Raw genomic sequence first — 26,686 nt, forward strand, 5'->3', positions numbered from 1 at the left:
ACACCACTGGCACTATGGATGACCTTCATCTATAGTCTAGGTCCCTTGAGTTCACGTTCATCCTGACCCTGTCGGAAGGTCAGCAGCAGTTCAGCCCACACTGGCAGGAAAGGGGCCCTGCTGCCACTGACTTCATCTCCACTATTTCTTTCTCTGCTCCCCTCTCTTTTTGCACTAGACCACAGACAGGATTACAAACTTGATTTCCCTCCAGGACTCCAGTTGCAGCTGGAATTGAAACTCTATTCTAATCTCTGAGCTGTTTGAATGAATTTCCATATCCTGGCCAGTGGCTGGGTCCTGGCTGTGAAGGAACTGACCAGCCACCTGCCAGGCTTTGATATCACCTGCTCCCTGGATAATAAGTGCAGATCTGCATGTCTAGACTTATTCAGATACAGGGCAAGCTCAAGAACACCACACCCCTTTGCATCTTGTATGCAAAGACCAGTCTCTGAAACTAGTTTTATTTCTCCAAGCCCTTTTCTTACCTTATCCAGCATCTTCCTCACCACCCAGCAGGGTTACTGATGCCACCACTGGCTCAGTCAGATGACTAAGACTATTCTCCTGTGAACCTTTTGCTTCTTCTCTGCACCATCTAAATCACCACCAGCAGATATGAGGATATCACTAGAGTTCCCATTCTGTATTAGTCCGTTCTCATGGTGTTGTAAAGAACTGCCCAAGACTGGGTAATTTATAAAGGAAAGAGGTTTAATTGACTCACAGTTCTGCATGGCTGGGGATGCCTCAGGAAACTTAAAACCATGGCAGACAGGGAAGTAAATATGTCCTTCATATGATGGCAGGGAGGAGAAGTACAGAGCGAAAACCTCTTATAAAACCATCAAATCTTGTGAAAACTCACTCACTATCTTGAGAATCATGAGAACAGCATAGGGGAACTATGCCTATGATCTAATCGCCTCTCATGAGGTTCCTTCCCCAACACATGGGGATTATAATTCAAGTTACAATTCAAGATGAGATTTTGAGTAGGGACACAGCCAAACCATATTACTTTCCTTTCTGCAACAGTAACATAAAATGTCAAGAACTCATTGTTTTATACTTATTACCTCTATGCCCATTTCTGTTTATGGGCATAGCCACCCCTTGGTCTTACTACATTCCTACCTCTCATGATGCTTTTGTGACCCTGCTCTATATCCCTCAGAGCCTCTTGGAAATGCACTCCAGAGAAAATGAAATGTCAAGTAGGTGGCAAGTATGTGGCATTTCACTGACTTCTTGGATGAATTGAATCAATGAATATTCAGGGATGGTATTTCATAGCTGTCTATATTTTCCTGTAAAGGAAAGGTCTTTGACTTGCTTACCTTGCAGGCTATTGAGTGGACCAAATAAGATTGAGTACATAAAACCACTTGTCAACTCTCAAGTGCCATACAAACATAGTTACTCAATATGGTTGAATAATGTTCATTCATTACTAATTTTAGTTTCTAATATGACATTGGATTTATTTATTCTGCTTATGTAGTGGGTACACATTTCTCAGAATTTAGATATGCAAAAAAAGAAAATGTCATTTTATTTTTCTACTATTCAACCTAATCTCTACATTAAGCCTCATTTTACCTAGTAGCAGAGAACTTAATTTTTGTCAAACTGGTGCTTTCTGACATTCCAGGATTTCCCCTTCACCATTCTCCCCAGAGTTAATTCAAGTTCTGGGAAACTTGTATCACAGCTAGGCTACCGGGAGTGAGGGCAGGAGAGACTTCCAGTTTTGGGCTCACATTGCTCTTTGGTTTAGCCACTCACTGCTGATGTCTGAGTTTTCATCAGCCTCCAGCTGATAGTGCACCCTGCATTCCTCACCCTAGGCCCACAGGCTGTCTCTTTGGTACCCTTTCCTCTTTTGGAGTGATGAGATATTTTGGGATGCTCTCACATACCACTCCTAAGACGACCAGAGGTTTGAGAAACTGATCATCTGTACTGAAAAACACCATATCACTTTTTCTACCATCCTCCTACTCCATAATACTGGCGCAAACTGGCTAATTCTTACTATTTCTGATTCAGCTTCTTCTCTGCAGCCCAAGAAATTCTTTAAGCAAGACTAAGAGAGGAAAAGATTCCTATAGAAAGCTCATTCAGCATTTTTCACAAGCCTTTTGGATGGCTAATTGGAGCTTTGGCTCTCATACTCCAATGCCCAAACTTCTGAACCTAAACTCTCTTCCAAAACCAATATCCTCAGTTAAGATTTAAAAAACTCTATTTAGAGTTTATATTTTGTTCCTACTTTTCTCAATGCAGTTTCTATGTCTGCTTCAGATGCTGCCTGCAATGAGAGAAAAAGGTTCTTAGTTAAAAAGAAATAGTCTACATCTTGACTGTGAGGATTACATAGGTACATGTATCCTCAAATCTCATTGAACTCCATATTTAACATATGTACATTTTCTTACATGTAAGTTATATGTCACTCAAGTTGATTTAAAATATTCAGCCAAATTCATGCATGCATGCACACACATACACACAGTCACACATAAGAGGCCATTAAAATATTATTCCCATTACACTTATCTGATCAACTTTTCCTTCTTTCCTAATCAGCAAATCCTAGCTACTGCAACATTGGAATAGGCCTTTTACAACTTGAACATTTTTTTTTCTTATGGCATTCCTTTAATCTTGATTTGTTTTTTCACTTTAGAACCACATCAAATTTACTCATTTTTTTTCTTTCCACAATTTTGATTATATTAGTTTATATTAGTTTCTTTCTGTTCTGGGTATAAAATATATGTTGTTATAGTTTATTCCATAGACATTTGTGTTGAGCTAGGTAAATGACAGTGTACTCTGGAAACTACTGAAATATTCCAAATGTAATAATTAAGATCCTTGGACCAAAGAAAAATGCAATTATACAGCTACATCTCTCTGTCTAACCCCCATGTAGGCATCAGATATTAAATTTTCTATAGCAGTGGCTGTCTTTCCATGTTGGTGCCTCTTTTTCCCAATCAAATTTTATTTTGCTCTTGTTTTGTTTGTGTTATTTTTAACTTTTATTTTAGATTTGGAGATGCACATGCAGGTTTGTTACCTGGGTATATTTGATCCTTTCACCCAGGTACTGAGCATAGTACCCAACAGTTAGTTTTTCAACCATTGCCCGCTTCCTCCTTCCCTATCTAGTAGTCTCCAGTTTCTATTGTTACCATCTTTATGCTCATGAGTACCCAATGTTTAGCTTCCACTTCTAAGGGAGAATATGCAGTATTTGGTTTTCTATTCCTACATTAATTCACTTAGGATAATGTCCTTCAGTTGCATCTAAGTTGCTTCAAAGGACATGATATTCTCTTTCATGGCCAGGTGATATTCCATGCTGTATATGTACCACATTTTCTTTATCCAGTCCACTGTTGATGGGCACCTGGATTGATTCCCTCTCTTTCCTATTGTGAATAGTGCTGCGATGAATATCCATTTCTTTTGGATATATACCCAGTAATGGGATTTCTGAGTCAAATGGCAACTCTGCTTTTAGTTCTTTAAGGAATCACCACAGAGCTTTCCACAGTGGCTGAATCAATTTGCATTCCACCCAACAATGTATAAGCATTTCCTTTTCTCCACAGCCTCTCCAGCATCTGTTGTCTTTTCACCTTCTAATAATCACCATTTTGACTGATGTGAGATGGTATCTAACTGTGGTTTTGATTTGCATTTCTCTGATGATTAGTGACGTGCAGCATTTTTTCATATGTTTGCTGGCCACTTGTATGTCTTCTTTGGAAAAATAAGTTTATGTTCTTGTTCATGTCTTTTGCCCATTTCTTAATTATTTATTAAGAAAATAAATTTAGGCCGGGCGCGGTGGCTCAAGCCTGTAATCCCAGCACTTTGGGAGGCCGAGACGGGCGGATCACGAGGTCAGGAGATCGAGACCATCCTGGCTAGCACGGTGAAACCCCGTCTCTACTAAAAAATACAAAAAACTAGCCGGGCGAGGTGGCGGGCGCCTGTGGTCCCAGCTACTCGGGAGGCTGAGACAGGAGAATGGCGTAAACCTGGGAGGCGGAGCTTGCAGTGAGCTGAGATCCGGCCACTGCACTCCAGCCTGGGTGACAGAGCAAGACTCCGTCTCAAAAAAAAAAAAAAAAAAAAAAAGAAAATAAATTTATTTATTTATTTGCTTGTTCAGTTGTTTAAGTTCCTTACAGATTCTGGATATCAAACCTTTGTAAGATGCATAATGTCTTAATATTTTCTCCCATTCTGTAGGTTGTCAGTTTACTCTGTTGATAGTTTCTGTTTCCTTACAGAAGTTCTTTAGTTTAGTTAGGTCCTAATTGTCAATTTTTGTTTTTGTTGCAATTGCTTTTCAGAACTTAGTCATAAACTTTTTTCCCAGGGCTAACATCCAGAATGATGTTTCCTAAGTTTACTTCTAGGATTCTTATAGTTTGAGGTCTTACATTTAAATCTTTAATCCATCTTGAGTTAATCTTTGCATATAGTGAAAGCTAGGGGGTCCAGTTTATTCTTCTGCATATAGCTACCCAGCTATGCCAGCACCATTTATTGAATAGGAAGCCCTTTCCCCATTGCTCATTTTTGTCAACTTTGTCAAAGATCAGATGGCTGTAGGTGTGCAACTTTATTTTCTGGGTTCTCTATTCTGTTCCATTGGTCTATGTCTCTGTTTTGGTACCAGTATCATGCTGTTTTGGCTATTGGATCCTTATAGTATGGTTTAAAATCAGGTAATGTAACACCTTCAGCTTTGTTCTTTTGTTTATAATTACTTTGACTATTTAGGCTCTTTTCTGGTTCCATATGAATTTTAAAATAGCTTTTTCTAGTTCTGTGAAGAATGATGTTGGTAGTCTGATAGGAATAGTGTTAAAGCTGCAGATTGCTTTGGGCAGTATGGCCATTTTAATGCTATTGATTCTTCCAATCCATGAGTATAAAATGTTTTTCCATTTGTGTCATTTCTGATTTCTTTCAGCAGGGCTTTATAGTTTTCCTCATAGAGATCTTTCATCTTCTTGATTAGATGTATTCCTAGGTACTTTTTGTGGCTATCGTAAGTGGGATTATTTTCTTGATTTGGCTCTCAGATTGAATGTTATAGGTGTATAGAAATGCTGCTGATTTTTTGTACATTGATTTTGGATCCTGAAACTTTACTGAAGTTGTTTATCATTTCCAGGAGCCTTCTGTCAGTCTTTAAGGTTTTCTGGGTATAGAATCATATCATCCATGATATGAGAGATAATTTGACTTTTTCTTTTCCTATTTGGATGCCTTTGATTTCTTTCTCCTGCCCGAAGAGACTTGCTAGCACCTCCAGTACTATGTTGCATAGGAGTGGTGAGAGTAGGCATTCTTATCTTGTTCTAATTCTCAGTGGGAATGCTTCCAGTTTTTGTCCATTCAGTATGATGTTGACAGTGGGTTTGTCATAGATGGCTGTTACTATTTTGAGGTATGTTTCTTCAGTTCCTAGTTTATTCAGGGTTTCTAATCATGAAGGATTGTTGGATTTTATCAAAAGTTTTTGCACATTTGTTGAGATGATCATATGGTTTTTGTTTGTAATTCTGTTTATGTGGTGAACCACATTTATTAATTTGTTTATGTGGAAGCAACCTTCAGTCTCAGGAATGAAGTCTATTTGATTGTGGTGAATTAACTTTTTGATGCACTGCTGGATTCAGTTAACTAGCATTTCTTTGAGGATCTCTGTATCTATGTTCATCACAGGTATTGACCTGTAGTTTTCTTTTCTGTTGTGTCTTTGGCAGGTTTTGGTATCAGGGTGATGCTGGCTTCACAGAATGAGTTAGGGAGGAGCCACTCATCCTCAATTTTTTGGAATGTAGAATTAATACCAGCTCTTCTTTGTACATCTGGTAGAATTATCTGTGAATCCATCTGGTCTGGGGCTTTATTTTGGTTGATTAGTTTTCAATTATTCATTGATTTTTGGAACTCAATATTGGTCTGTTCAGGGTTTTCATTTCTTCCCAACTTAATATTTGGAAGTTGTGTGTTTCTGGGAATTTATCCATTTCCTCTAGATTTTCTAGTTTGTGTGCATAGAGATGTTCCTAATAATCTGAGGATCTTTCTCCTGGGCTGGATACTTCCTGTCCTTGAACATCAGATTCCAAGTTCTTCAGTCTGGGGACTCAGACTGGATCTCCTTGCTCCTCAGCTTTCTGATAGCCTTTTATGGAATCTTGTGATCATGTAAGTGAATACTTAATAAACTCCCCTTTGTATTAGTCCTGTCCCTCTAGAGAACCCTGACTAATATAGTGTGCAAATGAGAAGGATGTATATACCCTAGTTGATGGGTGGAGTGTTCAATACTTGTCTACTAGGTTCAGTTGGTTAAGTATTAAGCTTAAGTCCAGACTTTTTTTGTTAGTTTTCCGCCTCAATAATCTACTAACGCTGACTATTATTGGGGTGGGGTGTTGGGGTGTTGAAGTGGGGTGTTGAAGCCCCCCACTACTATTATGTGGATGTTTAAGTCTTTTCCATATGTTTAGACAAATTCGTTTCATGAATCTGGGTGTTCCAATGTTGGGTGGGTATATATTTCGAATATTTAAGTCTTCTTATTGAATTAAACCCTTTATTATAATGTAATGTTCTTTTTTGTCCTTTTTTTTTTTAACTGTTATTGGTTTAAAGTCTGTTTTATCCTATATAAGAATAGTGACTTCTGCTCTTTTTTTTTTCTGTTTGCATGGTAGCTATTTCTTCAACCTCTTACTTTGAGCCTACGAGCATCATTACATGTGGGATGAGTCTCTTGATAACAGCAAACAGATGGGTCTCGCCTCTTTATCCAACTTGCACGCTGTGTCTTTTAAGTAGGGCATTTAGACCATTTATATTCAAGATTAATATTGATATGTGAGGTTTTGATCCTATCATGAAGTTGTTAGCTGGTGGCTTTGTTGTTTTTATTGTGTGGTTGTTTAATAGGGTCTGTGGGCTATGTACTTACATATGTTTTTGTAGCAGCAGGTATTATTCTTTCATTTCATGTTTAGAACATTCATTAGGATCTCTTGTAAATCTAGTCTAGTGGTAACAAATTCCCCTAGCACTTGCTTGTTGGGAAAAGATTTTATTTCACTTTCACTAATGAAGCTTAGTTTGGTGGGATGTGAAATTCTTGGTTAGAATTTATTTTTATTTAAGAATGCTGAAAATAGGATCCCAGTTTCTCTTGATTTATAAGGTTTCTGATGAGAAGTCCACTTTTGGCAAGCTGGGCTGCCTTATACATGTGATGTAATAATTTTCTCTAGTTGCATTTAAAATACTTTATTTGGCATTGACCTTTGACACTCTATTGACTATATACCTTAGCATTATTGACTTTTTTATAGTATCTCACAGTAGTTCTCTAGAGTTCTTATATCTGGTTGTCTATGTCTATAGCAAGATTAGGACAATTTTCTTGAATTATTCCCTCAAATATGTTTTCCATGTTGTTTACTTTTTTCTTTCTCCCTCAGTAATATCAATAATTTCAGGCTTGGTCACTCTCCACAATGCCATATTTCTCAAAAGACTTTTTTCACTTTTTATAATCTTTTAAAAAATTTCTATCTATGTTAGTTTGAAAGAGCAGTTTTCAAACTCTGAAACTCTTCATTCTGCTTGGTCCAATCTATTTATAGACCTTTCAATTGTATTTTAAAACTTTTTAAGTGAGTTTTTCAATTCCAGAATCTCTAATTGATTTCCTTTTAAGATGTTTATCTCTTCCTTTATTTTCTGGATTGCTTTAGAAGTTTATTTGTGTTGATTGTCAACCTTGTTTTGGATCTTATTGAGCTTTCTTGCAATCCATGCTTTGAATTCTTTATCCATCTTTTCTGAGTTTCCATTTTGCTTAGTGACCATTGCTGGAGAGCTAGTATGATCCTCTTGTAGTGTCACTACATTCAGATTTTTTAGGGTGCCAAAATTCTTGAGTTGGTTCCTTCTCATCTGAGATAATAGCACTTCCAATGTTTGTAATTTGTGTGTATGTAGGGTTTTCCCCTTTTTTCCCCCATAATATTGGTTTTTTTCTTTCCCTTTTCCTCCCCCCTGCTCCTTAGGGGTGAGACTATAGAGAATGCTAGGTAGGGTCTTTTAGTTTTGCTTCCTATAGCCCTATGTACCTTTGTCTGCAGGTTTTATATTGGGCTGTGCAGTTTGTTTTGCAAGCCAGTAGATGGCAGTTACAGGTAAGAACCAGCTGTGTACAATGTGGCTGGGTATATGCTTGATCCCTGTTTAGTGGGAGAGGTTCTCTGTTGCCACAGGAAGTGGGCTGATTGTGGCATGCACAGTGGTCTGAGCTTCCTGTTCAGGTCAGGGTGAGTGGGGGCCACAATGAGCAGGGCCAGACCAGGAAGGTCCACCTACAGGTCACCCAATGACAAGCACATGCACCAGTACTGAGGGAGAATACAATGGGTGGTCACCAAGTGCCCAGAGGTGTGCCTTGGCATGGAACTGGGATAGCAGCTCCATGGTTTCCTAGCTCCATGCCTAGGCACACCTCTGGGCACTTGGTGGCCACCCATTGTATTCTGTCCTAAGTTCTATATATGGGGATGAGGGTGGACTAAACTCCTAAACCAGGAGATTGGGTGTTCCTGATGCCTGGAGGTCTCCCTAGGTATGTAGCAGAGCGGGTCCCCTTACACTCAGATCTCTGTACAGGCAGGGTGGGGTGACTCAGGCTGCTGAACTGGGCAAACAGGTGCTCTGAATACCTGAAAATCTGCCTGGGCATGGAATGAGGAGGTCCTCACTGCACCACAATCTATGTCAGAAAGGGTAGAGTGGCTCAGGCTGCTGAACCAGGTGAATGGGTGCTCTGAATGCCTGGAGATCTGTCTGGGTGTGGAGTGGATAGAGCCCTGCTGCTCCATGACCTATGTTCAGGAAGGATGGGGAAGCTTAAGGCTGCTGGTTCAGGCAAGCATGTGCACCAAATGCCCACATGTCTGCCTGGGGATGGAGCAGAGATGGCCTTTCTGCACCATGAACTCAGGGCAGCATGCTGGAGCACCCAGCCATGGCACATGCAGACCGGTTCTTAGTACCAACTTGGTTCTGGCTACAAGTCTTGCCATCCAGGAGAAACTGCAGCTGTAGCAGCTCTCCTCCTGCCCTAGGCTTACAACAGGGGAGAGCACAATTCCAGTGCCTACTGCTGAGGCACTTTCCACAGTCCTGGCTGTGGAGGCCTCTACCCCACTGCAATCTATGGCCCGAGAGATGCTCCAATCTCTGACCCGGGACTAACGTGTCTGTGCAGCCACATTGCTGGGTCCCCAAAGAATGGCTGATTTTGTATGCACCTGGATTAAAAATGGCATCCTCTTCTAGGTGCTGGGTCTGTGAAAATGCCTGTAGCTTTTTCCAGTGTCTTTCCCTCTCAGAGCCTCCAAGCCTCTCCCCAAGTTAACTCCAGAGCTTGGGATAAACAAAGTGCTCTTTTTTGGCTTGAGTTGCTTGAATTCCAGGTGGAAAGGTGAGTCACAGCGGGAGGCACTCTGCCTCTCTCAGGTACTGGGGCTTCACTCAGTTTTTTCAGCCAGATACTGTCACAGAGGCTGTTTGCTGGCATCCTCCTGCTAGGATTTGGGGTATCTTTCATGGTTCCAGTGTACTGCCATTTTTCTTCTTGCATTAGAACTTACAAAGCTGATCTTTATGTATTATGTTGCTATTTCCAAGTGGCTGAGGCATGCTAAAAGAATCTAATCCACCATTAAGGGTCCATCCAATCTCATGTGTGATCCATCATCATCTTCCCCAACTGAAATTTATTAATAACCCACATTCCTGCAAGAGTTGTTCACAAAACACATTAAAAAATAATTTTTGTCCTCAAATAACTGCTAAGAACATGAAATATAAATTGAGTTCTATATTTCTGGTTTGTCAAAGATGAAGTATTGAGTATCTATTTGTGCTCACTATTGAAATGATGAATTTTTAGGTCCTGCTGTATTTTTAATTCCACAGTTTTGAGTTGAGAAAAAGTGGACCAAAGTATCATCACGGAAAAGTATTATATTTCCTTCTCACATAAGATTTTGTGAGTTCTCAATACATCAATATTATACATAAAAAGGCATAGATATTTCTTCAGATTCAAATCATTAGAAAGTTGTATTATTAATATAACTTCTTTGTTGCTACATCCTTTTTAATGACACTGGTTACCAGTAAATGTCAATCATTCTCCAGAATGTTTGAGTGGATCCAGGGATCTGGAAGTAATTGATAACACCAGAAAGATGTAAGGAGGCAAATTGACAAAGCTGACTTTTAAAATAATGACAATTCACTGTTGGTGAGAGAGTAAATGAGTTCAACCATTGTGGAAAGCACTGTGGCAATTCCTCAAAGAGCTAAAAACAGAACTACCATTCGACACAGCAATCCCATTACTGGGTATATACCCAAATGAATATAAATAATATAATAAATATAATATAATATAATATAGAATATAAATATTCTGTAAATATTATCAAGACACATGCATGCATATGTTCATTGCAGCACAATTCACAACAGCAAAGACAAGGAATCAACCTAAATGTCCATCAGCAGTTGACTGGATAAAGAAAATGTGGTACATATACACAATGGAATACTATGCAGCCATAAATAAAGAACAAAATCGTGTCCTTTGCAGGAGCATGGATGGAGCTGGAGGCCATTATTCTTAGCAAACTAATGCAAGAATAGAAAAGTAAATACCACATGTTCTCACTTATAAGTGGGAGCTAAAGGATGAGAACACATGGACACAGAGAGAAACAACAGACACTGAGGCCTACCTGAGAGTGGAGGGTGGGAGGAGGGAGAAGATGAGGAAAAAATAACTAATAGGCACTAGGTTTAACACCTGGGTGATGAAATAATCTGCACAACAAATCTTCATGACACAAGTTTACCTATATAACAAACCTGTACATGTAACACTGAACTTAAAATAAAAGTTTAAAAAAATGGTGACATTGGCCAGGAGTGGTGGCTCACCCCAGCATTTTGAGAGACCAGGGTGGGAGGATCACTTGAGGTCAGGAGTTCAAAATCAACTCAGACAACATAGTGAGACCCCATCTCTACAAAATGAAAATAATAATTTTTAAAAAATAAAGGAGTAAATAAAGGGTAACACACACATGTAAAATTGATATCATTATCAGCACAATCATTTACTAAACAGCCAATTGAGCATGATGTTTGGCTTCTATCAACCAGGAAAAACCTTGTCAATAAATAACTTCTCACATGATCATCCTTGGTGATCAAAATCCGCCAGTGGTTCCAGAGGGATATCTGAATTTGATGAAGTATATTTGGGCTCCTGGCATTATTTGTCTTTGACTCGTGCAATACTAAATATTTTGTTTTGCCATTTTCAAGGTGAAATTATACTTAAGAGTCTGGAGCTGAAAAATCAACTGATTCCTCTTGACCTTCACTTACCACCTGGGAAAAAATTACTCTCAAAATACAGATATATTTGTTGCTTTATATCTGTCAGGCCTCTGAGTCCAAGCCAAGCCATCGCATCCCCTGTGACTTGCACATATACGCCCAGATGGCCTGAAGTAACCGAAGAATCACAAAAGAAGTGCAAATGCCCTGCCTCGCCTTAACCGATGACATTCCACCACAAAAGAAGTGGAAATGTCCAGTCCTTGTCTTAAACGATATTATCTTGTGATATTCCTTTTCCTGGCTCATCCTGGCTCAAAAAGCTCCTCCGCTGAGCAACTTGTGACCTCCGTTCCTGCCTGCCAGAGAACAACCCCGTTTTGACTGTAATTTTCCTTTACCTACTCAAATCCTATAAAACGGCCCCACCCTATCTCCCTTCGCTGACTCTCTTTTCAGACTCAGCCCGCCTGCACCCGGGTGAAATAAACAGCCATGTTGCTCACACAAAGCCTGTTTGGTGGTCTCTTCACATGGATGTGCATCACAATATCATTATGGATTATAATGCACATTATTGCTACTACTGCTTTAATATAATATTAAGATCCTAAGTCAATTAGAATTAAGTAAATCAAAGACATCATATGATCAGTATGTACTTTCATCATTATATATTGTTTTATAAAAATGTAAAGAACAAGAACCCGACCTATGGGTGGTGAGGGTGGTGGTCAGCAGAGCTGCAGCCAAAATCTATTTTCCCACACAGAGTAAGAATTTATCTCTATTTTAAGAAAATTCCCAAATTATTTCTTATATAGCTTTGAAATTGTCTCAAGTCAAAGTTGAAAGACTAATAGGCTTAATTGTAGGTTAGCCTTATAACCAGTCTAAATATTCTACATTATAGAGATAAAATATGATTGATTTTCCCTTTATATTTGTAAAACTACAGATGAAATAAAGAGTCGTCATATCATAGAGCATAATTCTGCCTCTTTTATAATACATTATTTGCCCAACTCCTCAGAGAAAGTTAAATTAAGTGAATCTCTAAAAAAAAAAAAAGGATGGATCCTACAGATTGCTTCTAGTCTTAAATTATTAAGATTATTGACAGAGTATTTTTCAAAATAAAAAAAAACCTCCAGCTCATTTCAATTAATTTCAAATCATAGAATATAAACAAAATAGTGCTTTGCTCAATTCAAATATATGCAGAATTATTAGGTGTGGTTTCCTTTATTATAGTTGAATTTTAAATTCATTTTCTCTGTGTAGGATTTCATTATGAGGTACACATTCTGATTTCTTTCATTCTTTGGAGCTTTGTAATGCCCAAAGCTTTTTTCAAGTAGATATTTTTTGAAACAAACAAAAAATATTTCAACTATAACTTCAGCTCGAAATAAAAACCTTAGGGTTTTGCTAGACAAATAAATTCTCAAAATGTAAATCCTGAAAGAAAAAAGAATTGAAACTTGACCCATTTAACTATGAGATCTCAACAACACTTTTAAGCCTCATTGAAACATTGAGAGATTCTGTGGCATTCCCAAAGAAACTAAAACAGAAATTGATTAGGTTATGCATGAAAACACACTCCCAAATAGTTCACTGCAAAGTAATGCATATTGAAAAAGATCGTTTAAAGTTCCCACACACTAATGGGTCTGATGGGCTCTGAATTAGCTGGCACCTCTCACGAAAAAGATCTAGGCGTCATTATGAACAACTCAGAAAGATGTCTGCTCAATGGGCTACATTGGGCCAAAAAGCGAATAGTCTGCTTGGATGAATTAATAAAGGCAGAGATAATGTGGAAATACTATAATGGCCTTGCATAAACCTTGATGAGTGAGGCTAGTTTCAATACTTCCTGCCTATATTTCAACAAATAAATCAGCTTCTCCTATCATGGATCAGTTGACTCATTTCCAAAGCAACTCTCTGGGTACTGTTTTCCCGAATCAGGGAGGCAGTAGCCAGGTGCCTTCTAACATCAGAACCATCACTCTTACCACATCTGTTTGGCTGCTGATGCTTTTGGATGGGATCTGCTCACCTTTTTTCTTCTGACTCAGCTTAGGCAAACTTCCGGCCTATTTGTAGAATGAAAATTGGGAAGAGAAAATGGGATGGCACACAGAAGTGTAACACCCCAGGAGCAACGTCTTTATAAACATTTCATGGATTTATAATTCTGTCTTGTAGATGGGTTCAAAAAGTTTTCAAATACATTCAAGTTTTCCCCAATTAAAAAAAAAAATGAGTATGTTCATATAATGGACATTGTAGAGCAATGAGTATAGGCAAACCACAACTACAGGCAACAACAGAAATGAATCTCACAAACAATGTTGAGCAAAAGAAGTCAGCCAAAAATGAGAACTTAGTGTGTAAGTCCATTTATATAAAGTTCAAGTACAGGCAAAATTCATCTATTGCATAAGAAGCCAGGATATAATTACCCATGGGGGATTGGTGATTGAAAGGGAGATTAAGGGAGGGAGAGGTTCTAGGTTGTTCGTATTCTTCAGTCACTGAGTGCTGGTTTGGTGGGTTTATGCATTTTATAAAAATTCATTGAGCTGTTCTCTTACAGTTTATGCACTTTTCTGTGTGTGTCAACTATAATTAAAATATAATGTTTTCTCAGAAACACCATGTTTCCCATTGCAAATTATAATAAACTAAGTTCATCCAAGCCACACCTTTTTCCTCTAATAGCTTCTGCCTCAAAATAAGGAGGAAAAAAAATGTACCTAAGGTAAGCATAATCAGCATTATGCAACCCACTTTCTGTGTAAGAAAATTTAAATTTCTTTGTAAAAGCCTAAAATAATTTAAAAGAAGACACATTTAATCTCATGTACTTTAGATCCATTTGGGCTTCTTGGACCAATTCTTGCAAGAGTCACACATATCTACAATGGCTGTATTACATGGATGTCTGTGTGTGTGTGTGTATGTGGGTGTTTAGTTTTATGTTATCTATTATTAATGATTCTTTCCAGCAGTTCAGTTAAGAAACCAATTTCCACAGAAAATGTTGAAATCAGGTGCACTGAAGTTGTTCCCAGTTACCAAATGAGCTGGTATCAAATTCTCCCACCAGTTTGTGTGTCATGCTTAAACATTTTTAATCAAAGCTGGTTAACATCTAACATCTCCTATGATACAGAAACTTAAAGCTTAAAAAAGCCAGAGTCCTAGAAAAGCTAAATGATCTAACTGAGTCGTTTGGACTTTTAGCATTCAAATCGAGATTAGTCCCAATCTCTAAACCCTCAAACTAATGTTTAGTTCAGTAGACCAGTACTACTCAAATTGTTACTGGCACAGAGATTGAGAATACATGATTAAAACCTTTTATAACAATTTGGCATTGCCATGACAGCCAAGAGCAAGATTTTGTATTTTACCAAAATATTAGTCTATAATAGATTAAGGTTTAAAAATGAACAGATTAATAATGAAAATGACTTCCTCCATGGATTCTTTGAATGCTAGGGTACTAGGCTATGTGGAATCATAGCCTCCGGAAGAGTAATTTAGCATTTCAGTCAAGATCTCCTGCACTTTCAATTTTAGCCTCTGAAGCTCCAGGTAAGAGAAGAAATAAGCAAATTGACATGAAATCAAAACACACCCACATGGGAAATGCTGAGACTCACCTTTCCACACTTTGACATATTCATATGTTTCAACTTTCTATTTCCCTCTGGTGGCTCTTGGTTCATAAAACCGAGGAGGGCCTGAGAGACTAAACACCAGCAAAAGGCAAGATCGACTAAGTGCCTTGCCTTCCTCTTAAGTTGGTAGATAAAAACCTTGAATTCTTTTTGGTATTCTTGTTTCATCTGAGGTTTGTTTCTGATTTTTTTTTTTCTTTGTAAGATGATCTGCCATATTTGGGTGTTGTCGGTAAAGAACTGCGATTTTTAAAAACTGTAATGTGGAGATATATATATATATATGCATATCAATTACTTAAGATTAACAATTATAACCATCAGGTATGCAAAGAGAGGGAAGTGGGTAGAATATCACAGCAATCTAAGAAATAAAATAAGGAAAATTTTTGTTGATAGTTTGTACTTCTTTCACTTTGAAGGAGGGATACTTTGCTATCTACCCTATCAGATGTCAAATCATTAACATCTACTTTTTGGATGAGTGTTTACCAAAATGTGAATTCAGAATTGGTCTAAGTGTGGTCCTCTAGAGCCTATCAATAAAGGAAATGCAAAACAGCATTGATTTCCCTGCTGCCGAAGTGCCCAGCTTCGATCTATGACCATATTGACCCCATTCCCAGAACAAAATGTAACAAAATTTATACAACAGCAGCATCAAGTTGCTTCAGTTATGCCATCTGTGATCATCAAAGAGAAGTTGAATTTTCAGACTGTGCCAAAACATTGGTTGAAAATACTGCAATTCCTGTCAAAACAATGCTGTGGGAGAATAGTACAGATGCATTTGATAACTTTGATTTCCTCTTGGCTAATAATGTCATATGCATCCTCTCAATAGAGTTACAGTAAGGAGATTTTAAGAGTTCCTGGATGGGGGGATGTGTTGTTGAAACCAATTATATAATTCTTAAGACTACATATTCCATGTTTATATTTAGTGACACCAAAAGGTGTTTATAATGTGTTGTTAATACAAGTTATACAAGTTATAACATAATATTTATAATGTGATTCCATTTTGCTACATGTGCATTGGGGGAAAATACCTAAAAGACAAATATTCAAAAATTTAATAGCAGTTTTCTCTGAGTGATAGTATTATTCAGTTAGAGCTCCTCTAAAACACTTAGAATTGTGCTAGAACGGTATAATGCAGTGGTCCCCAACCTTTTTGGCACCAGGGACCGGTTTTGTGGAAGACAATTCTTCCACAGACTGGGATCGGTGGATGGTTTCAGGATAATTCAAGTGCATTACATTTATTGTGCACTCTATTTCTATTATTATTACACTGTAATATATAATAAAATATTAACAATTATATAATTCACTATATAGAATTGTAGAATCATTATAGAATCAGTGAAAGTCCTGAGCTTGTTTTCCTGCAACTAGATGGTCCCATCTGGGGGTGATGGGAGACAGCAACAGATCATCAGGCATTAGATTCTCCTAAGGAGCACGAGACCTAGATCCCTCACATGCGCAGTTTGCAATAGGGTTCGTGCTCTCATGAGACTGTAAGGCTGCTGCTGATCTGACAGGAGTAGGAGCTCCGGCGGTAATGCTCACTGCCCGATCACTCAGCTCCCGCTGTGCAGCCTGGTTCCTAACAGGCCACAGACCACTACCAGTCTATGATCCAGGGTGTGGGGATCCCTGCTATAATGGAGGTCACAGAAAAAATGGAGACTTGCTTCCCTTTCTTTCCCTGGTTATAGAATCTTCACAAGTGCTAGTAGAAGCAAGTATAGGATTCAGTAACCAAATTTCTGAAAGATTATGAAATGTAAAAAGGGTGTGTGAAATTGTGTAGAATTGTCTCAAAAGTATATACAAACTTCTATTCTTAAAAATATTTCTTTTAAAAAGAAGAAGAAAGGAGAGCTTGAAAGAGTGTTGCTGGTCAGCTGGTTTGATTTCTGTCCCTAACACTTATGAGCAGGTTGCTTAACATCTCTGAGTCCCAGTTTTCTCTTCTGTAAAATGAGGATAATAGTAACTACCTCATAGAGACTTTAAGTAAAAGCAGACTCTGTACTAAAAAGAGTTTATCACATTGCCTTACACATATTAAATCCTCAGTAAATAGTCACCATAAAAATAATTGCTATTCTGCTGGGCGTAGTGGCTCACGCCTGTAATCCCAGCACTTTGGGAGGCCGAGGTGGGCGGATCACGAGGTCAGGAGATCAAGACCATCCTGGTTAACACGGTGAAACCCCCTCTCTACTAAAAATACAAAAAATTAGCAGGGCGTGGTGGCGGGCACCTGTATTCCCAGCTATTCGGGAGGCTGAGGCAGGAGAATGGCATGAACCTGGGAGGCAGAGCTTGCAGTGAGCCGAGATCGCGCCACTGCACTCCAGCCTGGGCGACAGAGCGAGACTCCGTCCCCTCCACTCCCCCCCCCCCAAAAAAAAACAAAAACAAAATTGCTATTCTTAGAGAAGAGTTTTGCTTCTATCCCCCTCCAGACTCCTGTCATGGCCAACAATGCACCCATTCCTCTGCTCCTTCCTTTGGCCCTCTTCCCATTTGGGGCCATATGGCAAGTTCTATCCCTGCACCACTGTATTTGTGCATAGAGAGGAAGCCCTTTCTCTCCTTTTACCAACATTTCCTTTGGGAAAAATTGAAGGCAATATATTATCCATATAATCAAATGTCATTGAGTCTAGTACACTCAGAGGAAAGAAAGAGAACACAGTATCAATTTTTTAAAAACATTAAATATAATAATGATGTTAATTAGGGATGATAGAATAGTCTACATAATCTGCTCTGAACATTTCTGAACAAATAGGAGCTCCTCCGAAAAATCAGAGGATCTTAAAAAAGGAACTCTGTATAGAGCAAGTAAGCATGTTGCAAATTATACGTAACTCATTTTGGACAAGCACATTTCTTAGGTTCTTTATGGTAGTTCCTGAAGAAATTTGAGGTGGGTGAGAGGATTCCATTCCTACCTCTGCACAATACAGCTTTGCCAATGAAAACTACTTCAAGCCCAATTCTTTCACACATTCAGCTTTCATTAGCAAGTAACCCTCAACACACTTCATACAATCTGTTCAGTGAACTCAGTGTCCTTTAAGGCAATTCTGAGATGTGACCCATATTTTAGAAGTAGATTTTTATTACCCTTATAGTTGGTACCAGGCCACTAAGCTTCTTAAACCAATAGCTGAGCTCAGGGCCATTTGGGGCTTCATTTCCTGTGCCTAAAGGCACTGGCTACCAACAATACTGGATTCTTAATCCTCGTTCATGCAAGGAGGAGGAAAAAGGGGTAGGATTTTTAAAACTATTTTGGCCAATTCACATGTTTTGTATACTTTAACATCACAGTGAGAACTCATCTCTGATATTAAACATACTAAATAACAAGCCACCAATTTCACCAATAATAACCCATTTTTGACATTCACTGTGTTAACTAACATCACCTAACATGTTAGTTGCAATATGGATAGTTTGCTATACATCTTGGAGTAGCCATCTCTGGAGTGTGGCCCGTCTGATAAAATGTTAGCCCACCATCTTTGGAGAATGGATTCTTTATAAAAACAACTGATTGTTTCTGGAACTAAACATTAAACCTGTTGGCACATACAGAATACTAATACTCTACTTTCTCTACACTGAAGTATTATATAATAGTAAAAACATGATAATGAAATATGCATTTGATTTAATTAAAAATGAGTAGCTCTTGAACACCTACGTGTGTGAGCCCTGCTAAACACTTGGGGAGGATAAAAAGGATAAACAAGCACTTTAGTATCTAGCCATTCATTACACCAGCTTCAGTATCCTTGACTTATCAATCTAGAGATAGATATGATTGAATCATTCATCAGTTATTTCCAGCCTCTTGTTAAATGGTCTTCACATCCAAATTCATTTTCAAGAATCTGATTTGTCACCTGACCAGAATTCTCACTTTCTTGAGACCAATAGATAAAGCCTGTTTATAAATTTATTGTTTAACTAATATTGCCTTACCTGTTTCCTGGGGGGAAAAATCAGCTATCTCTCATCTCAGTCCAAGAAGACTATAGGAACTGAGGCCTGTCCTAAAGAATAAAAATACTATCTGTAAATTGTGCCCCAGCCAAGATCAATTTTCCAGTTGAAATGAGTTTGAACAATCTCAGTAAAGTAGCAGGATTATGATCTACATCGTATCTTTCCCTTTATGGGAGAATTTCACAGTTTTGTATGGGTCTCCTCCTCCTCTTGCTTTCATCCTTTGTGAACATTTTAAAACTAACACTTAACGGAATGTGGCCTCTTCATTTCACACAATGTTAACACAAGGGGCTACAGTGTGAAGTAATGAGACTTTTGGGTTCTTGGTAGTAGATACAACTGTATCTACATATTTACTACTTGTTGACCACTTACAATGAGCCAGATGTTTTGCTAAATACTTTACAAGTATGTCATTTAATCCTCACATCCTTTAAGGGGGCTTTTATAATCTCTATTTTACAGATAAGATACTGAGGTGTTAGAAATTTAAGCCACTTACCAAAGTTACACAGTCAGTGAATGATGGAAGTGAATTCTAACTCAGGTCTCAGTCTCACAGCCAGTCCTCTAACTACTTCATTCTACCCTTAATCAGTCCTCTTCCCACACGGCACTGGGCCAGACACAGGCCTCTTGGCCACACACAGTCCTCTTGGCCACACTGCAACTACATATTTACAATTTAAGTCAACCCCAAGGCTGGAACATGCACTTCATAGTCAGGTCCAGGTTTGTGATTTAGTAAATTTTGAGTGAGGAAAATGACATTCCCGAAAAACATTATTTTTAAAAGTTCTCTTTTGTTGGTTTTATTTCCATGATCACTTCAACAGTGTATCGGGTAGAAATTTCCATTTCTGTGTGTCATCGAATAAATAAACAATGAACTGAAGTATTCCACCAGGTAATCCTGCCTGCAGAGTAGGCATCTTTGCGGCCCCCTTCCATAGTAGTCTTTGAAGAAAGTATAGACACCCTTCGTAGAGAAGCCAAAGTCTAATCTCTGCCACTTGCTTGTCATTCCTGCAATAGTGGAGGCAACTCCAGTGAGAAAGAAAGGGTATATTTGGAGAAAAGCAAAGAAAAAAAAAAAGAGAGAGAGAAATGGAGAAAAAAGAAAGGTGGTTTTATGGTCTTTTTTAGAATTCCAAATAAGTATGTCATGGCATCTCAGACAAAATGCAACAATATGTCTTGCAACTCAGGGCTAACCCCAGGCAAAAACGTAAGCTAGGGAAGCTCTATCCTTGAACTCTCAAGTCCTTTGTTCTAGTTCGGGTTTTATTCTCCCCAGGTCTCTCCCTTTTAAAGCTCAAGTAGTACCTCCCTATTAAAGCTCATTCTTAAAAAGAAAAAGATATCTAATGGGCAATATTTTTAAAAAATACTAATGTCCAGTGTTGGAAAAAGCAGAAAGACATCTATTTTCTCACAAAATTTTGGTAAATTTTATATTAGCATATTCTTTGTGGTCAGAAACTGGTAACACTTTATCAACTGCATGTAAAATATGTATACCTGTAACTTAAAATATTCCACTTCTAGAACTTTATCGTAAGAAGTATTAACTTATGCAAAATTTACAAGCTATAAATGTGATATCACAGAATTTCACACACAAAAAAAAGCTAAATAAACAAGAATATAAAGTTGGTGAAAAAAATTATGGCACAACATTATACTAAAATATTAAACAGCTACTATAATTATATTAGAAAAATACCTTATTTCCAAAAATATTTGATAAAACATTAAAAACCATATAGAAAAGTAAAATATTATATGCATAAAATACAAATTAAAGAGTTTAAGTTCCCCTAGAATTTAAACATTAACTATCGTTAAGTAGTAGGAATTCGGGTGACTTATGTTTGTTTTTTTTCCTGTTTATCTGTATTTTGTAGCTTTTAAACTGAACATGAACTACCACTGTAATAAGAAAAAAAGGGCATTAATATTTTATTTTAAGAAGAAAAATCAGATACCCTAAAAGTTGTGCATTTAAATGGTTCTATTACTTTGGTTTCTGTATGTGAAATAAAATACTTTTTTTTGTCTGGGAAAGAAACTGTTAGCATTAGAGACTGTGTGCAAAAGGATTTTCTCTAACAGACATGCTTTCAAGGAAATAAAATAGCAGCTGCTGAGAGGCTCAGTCAGGCCCCGTGGAAGGCTGAGACTTGCCACATGTGCCTCCTTCTGTCTGGGAGTCCCTGCGAAGAGATTTATATCTGCAACTCCAAAACCCAGAGTGCTGTAATCTTTCCAATTTGCACTCAGTAATACATGGCATATGTTTTTCTTACCTGGAAATGATAGACTACTAAGATGAGAAGATGAAGTGGTAAAGGAGCTTTCAAAGGAAAAAAAGCAAATCACCTTAGAGTGTGCTGAAATTCCTCAGATAGGTGCTCACAGTCATGCCAACCAGATTCCCCAGATGTACTGTGTCCATCAGCAGAGAGGGTCTCAGCCTAGGGCAATTCCACCTCGTTTTCAAAACCCAATTCAAATATCTCCTCCTTCCTAGTCACTCCCCTGCAGCCCTCTGCCATGCCGCTCACTACTCCAAGAAATCAGAATCGGAATTAATGTCTCCCTTCTATGATAAAGTATTGTCAATACAGAGCATATCATAATGCCTCATGAGAGGTGCCTTTACAGTTTATTTTTCCTTGTCCCACTATCTAATCTATTCCTACCATTGGGAGCTTTAAGCAGAGAAAGGGCAGGTAGAAGAGGACTGTGACACTAATTATTTAGTCCCTACTATTTATCAGGCACCATCTTTAATAAATGCTTTTACTTATACTACCTTATGTTACTATCCCAATAATCTCAAATGTGTGCAGTATTATTTTCACTTTATAGTGGAAGAATTGGACTCCCAGAGAGGTTATACAATTGTATCAAAGTAGCACAGCTGTTGCAATGAACTGAATTTTATCTTCCCAAAGTTCATGTGTTGAAGCCCTATACCCCCAGTGTAATAGTATTTGGAGATGGAACTTTTAGGAAGAATTCAGGTTTAGATAAGGTCATGAGGGTGGTACTTCATGATGAGATCAATGCCCCTATAAGAGGAAACACCAGCATTCTGGCTCTTTCTCTTTCTCTCCCCACTGCATGAGGACACATGGAGAAGGCAGCTAGAAAGAGTCCTCACCAGAACCCAACTACACCAGCACCCTGATCTCAGACTGCCAGCCACTGGAAGTGTGAGAAAATAAATTTCTCTTGTTGATAAGCCACCCAGTCTGTGGCAAGTTTTTTTTTTATGGCAGCCCAAACAGACTAATGCAGCCTGTTGACCAATCACTTACGGCCTGACTATATTTTCCCCTGTAATACTGTGATGTCTTGCAATGTGAACTGTTCATCAGTTGTCTTTATAACTCCAGTTTGTAGCAGAGTGACTGGAATATAGTAGACAGAAATCTAACAGATTGGCATTGAGTGTTGGATGAGTGAATAATTAAACGACTGAAGAAAGAATGAAAGATAAACACTTCAAACTGAATTTTACAATTCAGATATACTCAAGTTTACAGATTTATAATTTGGGGCAAATCATTTCTGATATCTATCTATACCTATATCCATCTAGCAAATCTGTGCAACTTTCCAAGTTGCAGAAAATTTACCTGTGTGATCTGGATTGTGTATAGAATATCACGAGCATTTGCTCAAGAAGATGAGTTTTTCCTTGAGAATCAGTTGGGAACATTGGAAAGACACATTAACCTTTAGAGGTCACTGCTTTTATAAAAGAAATCATGCTTTTAGAATGTAGACATAGGAGAGATGGGTCATACAAAGAGATTTAGGCTTGATTAAGCAGTCATTTTTACAGCAATGACTATTATAATATTTACTTAAAGAATTTTATTCAAACTAGAGCTTGAGCCTTACTGAGGTGACTTTCAGAAAGTATGTGGATATATACTAAATGCAAGCATTTTGTGTGAGAATAATGACAATTATGAGTTTATTCTTTTTTTCATCATTTTTACAATGTTTAATTTGCATATAAAAGTGAAAATGAGAATATTAAAAAGTATCCTATCATTCTTTGTATTAGTGATATAGTTGTGAACCTAATGATCGATCATTTCTCCCATCAACAGGTCAGGGTTATAAGAAAGTAGTGCTTCCTATCATCTGTAAGTTGGTGAGTAGGACAGAAGAGATCATTGAACCTCCTCCCAGCTGTCCCATCCAATGATTCTGTTTCTATAGTTGCAATGATCAAAGTCAGAAAAGAAGACTCTCTCTCTCACCCTTCTCAGGGTCATGAAATTCTATCCCATCTTCAAAACTCAATCCAAGTAGTTCCTTTTTTCTTGATGTTCCCCCACATCTTCTCCGTTATGTCCCTCGACTCTCTGCCCACAGAGAAGAATCAGAATTAACTTTCCTTTTCCATGAGCATCCACAAGCTCTTTGTTCACATTGCTAATATGGAGTGAATCACAGTGTGTTAAGAGAAGTGGCATTCTAGTGACATTTATTTCTCCTCGCTCCACCCTTTCCCAGTCTCCCTCCGTGCGGGAAGTGCTAGGAAGTTACCAGGAGACCACTCTCCATCAGATTTAATCATCCTGAGGTAGCAATTGAGTGGTTCACAGCCTGTGTTCTTAATCTGTGCTTTTCTTAAAGTATGGGGCAGAACATTTTTTATGTCTTTAAAAATTAAAATGGCCAGAGCTTAGCATTTTTAAAGATTATAAATGCAAACGTCAGCCCACTCTTGCTTAGAAAATGCATAACCTTTCTTATTTGAAGTGGTTATTTATACTATGATGTAGTTTGTAATCACATCAAATGTTCTCTTTTTAAAAAAAAAAAAAGTGATTCTTATTCTGCCACATTTTCTATAATTCCACTTATATAAGCATTAAGAGAACCACCTTTCAAAATACTCTTGGTGCCATTTGTTCATTTAATTAGCTACAATATTTGCAATGCCACCCTTGAAGAATGACCCAGGATAGGAATTTTAGGGGGGAACAGGAGCTTTCCTGTCAGCTTCAGAATCCGCAAGCTGAGAGTCAGCAGCCCTCAGTTTACATTTGGAGACCAACATCATCAAAATATCATCAAATGCCCATGACAGCAGCAAGAAGAAAATCCGATCTCATACATCCATTGTTCTCTCCATCAAAATTTCTTCCTTTCCTGACTATTCATTGAGTTCTCTCTTGCAAAAGAGTAATATGTATGCATGCCTCCAAACATACAGACGACTTATAGATCTCAATCTCATTCTTAGTTCCATAAATGTATTAATGTGTGTGTGTTCGTGTGCTTAAATTCTACTCTATCAGTCAATATTTGTTAAAGATATAAATGTTGAAAAAAAAGATGTAAAAAGTAGAGTTGATAGGAATCTCATAACAGAGCCATTAAGGGATATAGCTAAAAGATTAAAGGTAAATATATATTATGAGACATAGTAATAAGGTGGTCAGGCATTCCTGAAATTAAGTTGAAATGTAATATACCGAGAAGAAAGGAAATTAAATATGAAACCCTGAGATACTTATTAAGCCATCAGTGGGAATCTAGATGATGATGTCACAACCAGGAGAGGAAAGACGACTCATGCAAAGTTGGACGAGATCCAGTTTGCGCTGTAGATTTATGCAGTTAATTTTGTCCCCTGACTGCATTCAGATGAGCATTTCTCCTCGACATACACCAAGAAAATTGCTGCATTATAGCTGTGTTAATGGTAATCAGCATGCTAATGAGCACCAGAAGGTCGTTACAGCAAAGAGAGGTTCAAAGATGTATAACCTAGAGGAAACAAGAACGTAATTCTTCAGGGAATGCAAGTGTCTTGTTTGTAGGTCATAGATTATTTGTTTTGGTCACTGCATTGCACAGGGAGTTTAATTTAAGCAAGAAAAAAAATGAAGCTGTTTGAATTGTGAGAGCAGCCTAGCTTAATTAAGAAAAGTAACACTGGATAGCTTTGAATTTGTGGTTAAAAAAGAAAATAGAATGCTTCAGTAAACCTAGGATGATACTAAATAGTGCTGTCCAATGTAGAATTATATCTGTGGTTTTGCAGAATGTGAAGCTTTTATTTGTATTGTTTTTTAGTCAGAAGGTGCTTTGTGGCTCTCTGGCAAGGACAGGATCAAAATATCAGGGGTGAAAAAGGTAATGGTCAGAAATTAAGTCATAGTATGTAAAACAATTTCAGAGTCCAAGCCTTCTTAGAGAATCAGGAGATATTTCATTGTTTATTTCACAAGCATGTTTTGGCTCCAAAAGGTTAAGTATTTATTGATACTGACCAAGGAGAGTATTCAATCAGAAACCCCACTGCTATTGCTTATTAAAAAGCTCAGGGGCACAAATGCTGTGTAGATTTTAGGTTAAGCTAGGTAGTTCTTGTATTCCCCCTAGGAACTTCCTTGCCACCACAGATTTGGGGGACAACATTAGCTCATCAATTCCTATATGGTATCAACAGAAATAAAATTATAATATCACTTGCTTAAATTATTATAGAGCTTCTGTGTTTTTGTACAAATAGTAATTTGAATACACTATTTTGCTAACATGCTCTTTGGATAGGTTTTATAAGCAAAGAATGGTGCCTTAGAAATGAACAATGGTGATAATTTGCATTTCCCTTGTCGGCTAGCACATGGAATTTTTCATATATTTCAAATGAATGTTTCTTCAATCTCAAAAAGTACTAGTAAAATGACTCCTGACATATAAGTAGATAATAGTTGGATATAGGTATATACACATACATACATATACACATACACACACACACAGTTGACCAGTTATAATATAATAATGACATCTTACAACTGCCAACCTAATACCTCTCAAAATTAGAAGTCCATATTTTTTTTAATGTCTGTGAGTTACCATCCTCCGTGATAATAAGGAACTCCCTTTGTTCTAACTTCTCAAGTTTAAACACCAAAGAGCTCAGTCCTAAAACTTCCTCACTGCAAAGGAAAAACAAACTTTGGATTAAACCAGTGTTTTAATTGTTTGGGTCCATGCTATTACCTTTTTCCCAGAACATTTGGGATAGATATTCACTCATAAAATCTATGATCTCATCTCTACTGAATAATTTGGCTGGAGAGGAATTGGTTTAAGGCCAATTTAGAAAAAAGAAAAAGCAAAAAGAAAAGAGGAAAGACAGCTGGTGAGGGATGGAGGAAGGAGGGAAGGGAGATAGCGGGAAGGAAGGAAGGATAGAAAGACGAGCTGGGCACAGTGGCTCACGCCTGTAATCTCAGCACTTTGGGAGGCCAAGGTGGGCGGGTCACTTGAGGTCAGGAGTTCGAGACCAGCCTGGCCAACATGGTGAAACCCTCCCCCCCTACTAAAAATACAAAAACAAGAGGGACATGATGGTGCATGCCTGTAATCTTAACTACTCAGGAGGCTGAGGCACGAGAATCACTTGAATCCAGGAG

General features: G+C 37.9%; 1 long non-coding RNA gene across 1 annotated transcript; it reads right to left on the minus strand.

The window, feature by feature from the left end:
- Nucleotides 1–24,066: 24,066 nt before the first annotated feature.
- On the minus strand, nucleotides 24,067–26,444 carry LOC110741715. The gene is made up of 2 exons (XR_002518436.2): nucleotides 26,078–26,444; nucleotides 24,067–25,025 (listed from the first exon to the last, which is right to left on the minus strand). It is a non-coding gene; the product is annotated as an uncharacterized LOC110741715 (long non-coding RNA).
- Between the last annotated feature and the right edge of the window lie 242 nt (nucleotides 26,445–26,686).

Source organism: Papio anubis, chromosome 15, assembly GCF_008728515.1.
Source record: "Papio anubis isolate 15944 chromosome 15, Panubis1.0, whole genome shotgun sequence".
Lineage (NCBI taxonomy): Eukaryota > Metazoa > Chordata > Mammalia > Primates > Cercopithecidae > Papio > Papio anubis.